At 35.4% G+C, this 6,996-nt stretch overlaps 1 long non-coding RNA gene across 1 annotated transcript in view; it reads right to left on the bottom strand.

Annotated features, from left to right (window-relative positions):
- Positions 1-1,171: 1,171 nt before the first annotated feature.
- LOC107182181 overlaps positions 1,172-6,996 on the bottom strand; it is a 34,152-nt gene continuing 28,327 nt past the window's right edge. Inside the window, exons 2-3 of the long non-coding RNA XR_001512905.1 lie at positions 2,729-2,827; positions 1,172-1,757 (exon numbers count right to left, since the gene is read on the bottom strand). This is a non-coding gene — a long non-coding RNA (uncharacterized LOC107182181). The remainder of the gene's footprint in view (positions 1,758-2,728; positions 2,828-6,996) is intronic.

The following is a 6,996-nucleotide window of genomic DNA, read 5'->3' as shown; positions in this document are numbered from 1 at the left end:
TATGCAATATGCTCTATAAAAACATGTTTTTAAAAATAGAGTACTCTGTGAGTTATAACTAGCTTTCCTCACGTATTAAAACATCACAGACATTCCTTAAAAAATGAAAACAAAGGCTCCAGCCAGGTGGCTCAATTGGTTGGACCGTCATCCCAAACACCAAAAAGATTGCAGGTTCGATTCCTGTTGAGAACATATCCCTAGGTTGCGGGTTCAATCCCAGTCAAGGTGTGTACAGGAGACAACTGATCAATGTTTTTCATTGATGTTTCTCTCTCTCTAAAAATCAATAGAAACATATCCTCTGGTGAGGATTAGAAAAAGAAAAAAAAATCATAGAACCCATTTTTTAAGAGCTCCACGATATTGCATTGCAACCATTCTCCCTCTTGATGTACATTAATGTTATTTTTAGCGTTTTGTCACTACCAGCAATGCAGTGATAAACATGTCTGTATCATTGACTATGTCACGTTGAAACAAAGTTATACCCTTACATAGACATATAGTCAGTGAATTAATAAGAGAGCACTCAGAAGAGAACCCAGTATATGAAAAGGACTTTTGATCCAGAAATCCTCTTTGGAGAAAGGCTCAGGAGAACACATTCTTGACAACTGAGATATTATGTTCAAAATGGATCACAATCTCTTCTAAAAGTTCTTAAAACAGGGAAAGACTGAAGAATTAGGACAAGGTTCAGAGTTCGTATTATTAGCCTGGAGAACTAAAACAACCAATTATAGGTTCAAAAAAAAAGTCCTCTTCCAAGGAGAAGCTGCCTAATAGAGTATGATTTACATAATTTAGAAAAGAATTATAGACAAAATTTAAATTTAAAAAACACACACACAAGCCAAATGCATAAGATGTTTCCTATATAACACCAATATTTGAGATAAATTTGTCATTTAGGATCAGGATTTATACCAAAAACAAACAATATTAAGTAGAAAATTAATATGCATATCTCATTACAACATATTTTACTATTTTAAAAATTTTTTGTCATATACAGTAAAATATGATCATTTAACATCTCAACAAAACAGAAAATAATATAACTAAACATCAGAAATAGCACAATTTTTAAATGTAAAAATTAAAACCTGTTTTATCAAGCTTTCTATAGATATCAAATTGAAGAAAACTGACCAGAATATTATCATACTTCATCTTGAAAATATATTTATTGATTTAAAAAAACTCTACAATGAGTGGTTGGTTTTGAGCTCTACAGAATTTTAAAAACAAGAGGGGTACCTTGCAAAGTTCTATGATAAATAAATGTACTTTTTAGGTTTTGGCAGACTGTATTTTCATTCATCTTTTGAAGTACTGCTCAAAAAGAGGCAAGAGTACCATCACTCTCAGAGGACAAAGGATTGATTATGAAAGTGAAAACAGTTTATGATAACTACACACAGCAGACAGAGAATCCTGGAACTAAAGCATCAACTGCCTTTCTGCTTTAGTAGACGGCCAACATTTTTCCATCAGGACCCACGAAATTCGGTCATTTCTTAATTTTCTTCCTTCTCAGCTCTCCATGTTCATTCTGTGAAGTCCTATTGGCACACAATAAAAAATATATGTTTCTATCACTTTTTTGCTCTGTTTGCCTTCTTGTCTCAACAGTATTTCCCTTTCCTTCTTCAAAACAGACTCTTCTCAAGGAGTCTTCAATGAGAATTTCTTGATAAAAAATGAATTGGAAGACAAGATGAGATAAAAGAGGTCTTTTCATTGTAACCAAGCTAGAGGGGGGAAAAAAGAGAGAAAAATGATACAAAATTATCTAATAACACTTATTTTCACTGAAAGAAAAAATAAAACTCTCGCTTGACCAATTTTATTGACATATCTTTGTTCATATCCTCTAATTGAGTTGTTACAGGTATAAGTTCCCACTGCTCCAAGTTTTTCAAAAACAACTTCCCCCCACATACTCATGCATATTTCTTATATTATCACTTAAAAAGCAAAACAGAATTATAAATTGTCAGGAGTACAACTGAAAATAGCATTTCTAAAACCTCAATAAGTAAATATCTAGAAAATCTCTATGAAATTCCCTACTATATGGTTTGAAGAAAAAAAAATCTTTGTGCAATATTTTTAAGCTGCACTAAGACTAGAGCTATCTTAGAAGCCATTCACTGAACTCTTGGCACTTAAGTCTCTGCTATTCTAGGGAAAAATCAAGAATGTAAGACTTAAGAGTTCCAATTAATCAACAATTTAACTGCTAGCAGTGTAAAACATTTTCACGCCTGAGAAGTCAGTGTTAAATGGTTAAATAGCCAAAGAAATCATCAATTACAAGTAAGAGGTTTAAACATATACTACAATATTTAAAATTCAATACAGTTTTCACATCTAAACATTTTCATTGGTTTCTAAAAGTCGCTGCTAACTAATACTATTATGTCATCATGCTATGTACCTAAATGTTCCTGGTGAATCTGATTACCATAGAAGTGAGTCTATGATTCAAGAACTCCGAGACAACTTCCTATATTGTGAAGCAAAGTTGTGCAAGAGCAGAAAAAGAAATACAAAAAGATGCTAATATTCTTTCCTACTTTTTTTACCACCCTTACAAAAGAAGATAGCTCCACCCCAACTTTCCCATCTCCCACGCCACCCTCCACTAGCCACTCCCCACAGAATTATTTTATCCAACCAAAACACAGCAACCAGGTAAAATACATAAGAAGAAGAATACCTGTAAGATTTTTCTTCCCATAAATTGTCCCAGGCAAGGATCCTCAGGCACTCTCTCCATGTTGTCCTCCACCACTTCTTCAACCATTAGAGATGCATCCTGAATGATGGTGGAGGATTCAGAAGTTTATAGTAGATGTGGCATATTGAGATCAAGGATCATATCCATCTCCTCACAAAAAGGGATGGGGCCTTTCAGTTAATCCAGGTGATTACATTACATGTTACTATTCTGATATTGAGCAATTTCTACTCTCAACCCAAAAAAATCCCATCATTATATCCCTCAAAATCTTGAATATATCATTCTCCTTATTTTTCCCTTTGCTACTTATTATTTTAATTTATTTATATCCTGGCCCATTCCACAAAAGATGTTGGGTTGATATTACTCTTTATTAATAAAGCAACACCTAGAAAGTATCCTTACTTTAAGGTATTCTCCATATATATATATCATCTCTCATAAAATCTACATGCAATGAAAGAACTAACCAAAACCTACCCTGATATTCTGAGTAAAAAAGTTTAAGAGAAGTATGTGAAAATACACTTCTGTGAGAGCCTAGAAATAATGAGTGAAGGAGATGATTGCTAAGAAAATAATAAAAGAAAAGTATATCACAAATAAAACTAGAGGAGACTATATGTAAATTAAAGTGCTACCACTTTAGGTAACGACTGCTACCCTCATGTTGCTCATCTCTCCTTCTCTCCAACATAACTTTTAGTGCTTAATTTTTTAAATAAAAATATGCTCCTTATAAAACATTGTTTTAAGAAAATCATATTAAAATTTCATGTCCTTTCCTCTTTCTTGTGCATATTTGAACATACATATATTTCTGACCACAAATAGACTGTTCTTGCTTCTTGTTTTAATATATCTTGACCATTTTTTCACATGGCACATAATGATCTCACTCATCTTTTCAAATGTTTATATAACACTCCCTTGCATCTAGGCATTGTGCTCTACTATTTCTTTGCTCATTCTCTCCCCTTCTCTAATCAACTCTGAAAATGGAAATACCTGGTTCCATGCCTCATGTCTCTTAAACATTTGCTCACATTTTTTACATCCACTTTTTAATCCTTAGATTATAGGATGTTTCCCCCACTTTCTTTCTAAATCATTAACTCAGCTTTTAGCTCTTCCTTTTAAAAAAATGTTAGCAATCATATTTTTGCTCCTGACAACTCTGCTGATTGCTTCAGGACAGTCTGACTTATTTTTTAAGCTATTTTATCCTCATATCTCTCTGAAGATACAAATTACATTTATGATACAGTATTGGTTTCCTCACTATTACCATCTATTATCAAACTGTTTATTCTAAAAAAACCCATCCATTTTTAGTTTAAATTTTATTTTATTTTACAATGAGTAAATTTGAGAATGTTTATATTTCAAAACCATTTATATTTAATTTTTATAAAATATGTTTTTTAAAAATATGTTTTTACTGATTTCAAGGAGAGGAAGAGGGAGAGATAGAAACATCGATGAGCGAGAATCATCGATCGGCACGCCCCCTACTGGGGATCAAGCATAAAACCTGGGCATGTGCCCTGACCTTGACTTGAACCTTGATCTCCTGGTTCACATAGTTCAACACTCAACCACTGAGCCATAATAGCCTGGCTATATTTCTTTTCTAAGTCAATAGACACTTAGTGATGGCCTACCAAAAATATAAATAAGTACCATTATGTTCTATCTATTGCTTGTATCATTCCCATCCTCCAGGCATCACTTTTTATCTTAGTTCATAGTTTATTTGTATTGTTGTTTTTCTGATGATCCTTGGTACTGCAAATGTGAGTGGTGTTCTGAAGCTAACTAATTGGCCTAGTTTTCTCCAATACAGTCTGTCCCTCTCTGAAGGCAACCTCCCAGAATGAGAGAGCTGATGTCAGGATGAATGTGAGCTGGGGAAGCATATCAAGAGGCATGTTTTATTTTACAACATGTGGTCATAAAGCAGGTCGTAGGCTGGAACCCCCAAGATTGCCAATACCAGGAAGACTCTAATTTTGAGGTAGAACATTTTAATGCATTTCTCATATGTGGGACCATGTTATCTTTCCCTTCCCTTCACCTCTACTCTGTGTCTTGGTAGAATTCTCTGGCTCTGTTCTGCAACTCTCTCCAACCCCAATTACCAGGAGTCTTCTCATTATCTGCAGAACAGAAGCCACGACTCTATCCTAGAGACAAATACTATTTCCAGCTGATAATCATTCAGTACAAATGAGGAAGGGTGAACCTCAGCTGCTACAGACAGTTTTTAAATTAGCTGCTCTGATAACTACTCACAGACCACTCCAAAACTTTGAAAATGTTAACAGAAATGTAATTTCCTGAGGTCCACTGTAGAAAAACTTCTCCCTTTCTCTGCTCTTTTTTCTTTGCTCCTCTCATTCCATCTGTTTTCTATCTTCATGGAATTTCCCAAAATGTGCTACACCAATTTACCCTTTCTTGTTGCCCAGTGCTACTATAGGTCTAAATTTTTTTTAAAAAAGAATACATTTTAATCATTTCAAATACATGTGGAGAAAGTTGAGAGCTTTTGCCATCTCTTAATAAATGCCTCTTCAAATTTTTAACATGTACTTTCACCTATATACTTTCAAAAATATCAAGTAAAAAGTATTCACTCATATAATTCTATAAGTAGAAATATTTGAATAGTATACTATTCATAGTATTCTTCTATTTCCCCCATTTCATCACAATCTCATCTGCTAGACTATTTTTTATTATCAAATCATCTAGAATTCATCTCCTAATTGTCATTTTTTCATCTCATTCATTTTATTAGGAATATTTTCTCTAGAGTTAGATTTCAAAGTAAATTAACAATATTTTGGATTTAAGCATGAATTTCACTGTTTGATTAGGTTTTGGTTTGTTGTTTAGTTTTATTCATCAATGGTTAACGGATACAGGCCTGCCTTGTTTCATTGTGCTTCACTTTATTGTTTCAAAGATGTTGTGTTTTTACATAGTGAAGGCAAAAAATTATGACTCGCTTAATTTTGATAGTCATTTTATTGCAGTGGTCTGGAATCAAACCCATGATATCTCTGAGGTATTCCTGTACCTTTCTCTTTTTGTGTCCAGAATTCTTTATCCTGATATTTTGCATAAGTACTTCCAACAATATATTCATTTATCTAAGTTTCCAAGTATAACAGTTCAGTACTTTGGAACAAATATATATATTTTGCCTTTCTCCTAAAAAACAGTTTTTGCTTCATAACACTTTTATATCAGAAGTAGAGGCCTGGTGCACGACATTCGTGCACTCCAGGTGTGGGGGAGGGTTCCTCAGGCCAGCCTGCACCCTCTTGCAGCCCAGGAGCCCTCGGGGGATGTCCAACTGCTGTGGAGGCAGGAGAGGCTCCTGCTACCGCCACTGCGCTCGCCAACCGTGAACCCGGCTTCTGGCTGAGCATGCTCCACCTGTGGGAGCACACTGATCACCAGGGGGCAGCTCCTGTATTTAGAGTCTGCCCCCTGGTGGTCAGTGAATGTCATAGCAACCAGTCATTCCACCGTTCAGTCTATTTGCATATTAGCCTTTTATTATGTAGGATAAAGGCGTTTTTCACTGTTTCTTAATATCCAGTGCTGCATAAGAAAAATCAGATACCAATCTGAATCTTTTTTGATTAGGGTAAGCCTGCTTACTTTATCTGAAAATTTGATTTTTTTTCACTTTTGGAATTCGTAAGTTTTACCAGTATTTGATTTTACCAGAAACTTGATCCCAGTGTATCTTATTTGATGGCTTTCTTCAGCCCAAGAAAAGTTTATTCTACTGTTTTATTATCTAACTAGTAGACTGATGCAAGAAGACTCATGCAAGAATGGACCTTCCTTCTGCTAGCTGCCAGCACCACCTTCGCTCCGGGCCGGAGCCGCCTTTCCGCCTTCGCTCTGGGCCAGAGCCACCTTTCCACCTTCACTCCTGGCTGGAGCCACCTTTCCACCTCCCTACGCTGCCCTGAGGCCCAGAGCAGCTGGGGCTGTGCGGAATGCCTGCATCCTGCCCTGCCCCCGGCCGCTCGGCACCTGCTATGCAAATTAACCCTTCTTTGTTGGGTTAATTTGCATACTCACTCCTGATTGGCTGTTTGGCATGATGAAGGTATGGTCAATTTGCATCTTTCTCTTTTATTAGTGTAGATGCTTCATAATATGTGCATACTTTTTACAGCTGAAATTCCTATTAAACAGATACTGATCTCCTGGATCTA

Source organism: Myotis davidii, unplaced genomic scaffold (assembly GCF_000327345.1).
Source record: "Myotis davidii unplaced genomic scaffold, ASM32734v1 scaffold32, whole genome shotgun sequence".
Classification (NCBI taxonomy): Eukaryota; Metazoa; Chordata; class Mammalia; order Chiroptera; family Vespertilionidae; genus Myotis; species Myotis davidii.
The sequence above is the reverse complement of the archived record's forward strand: the minus strand, read 5'-3'. Positions and strand labels throughout refer to the sequence as shown.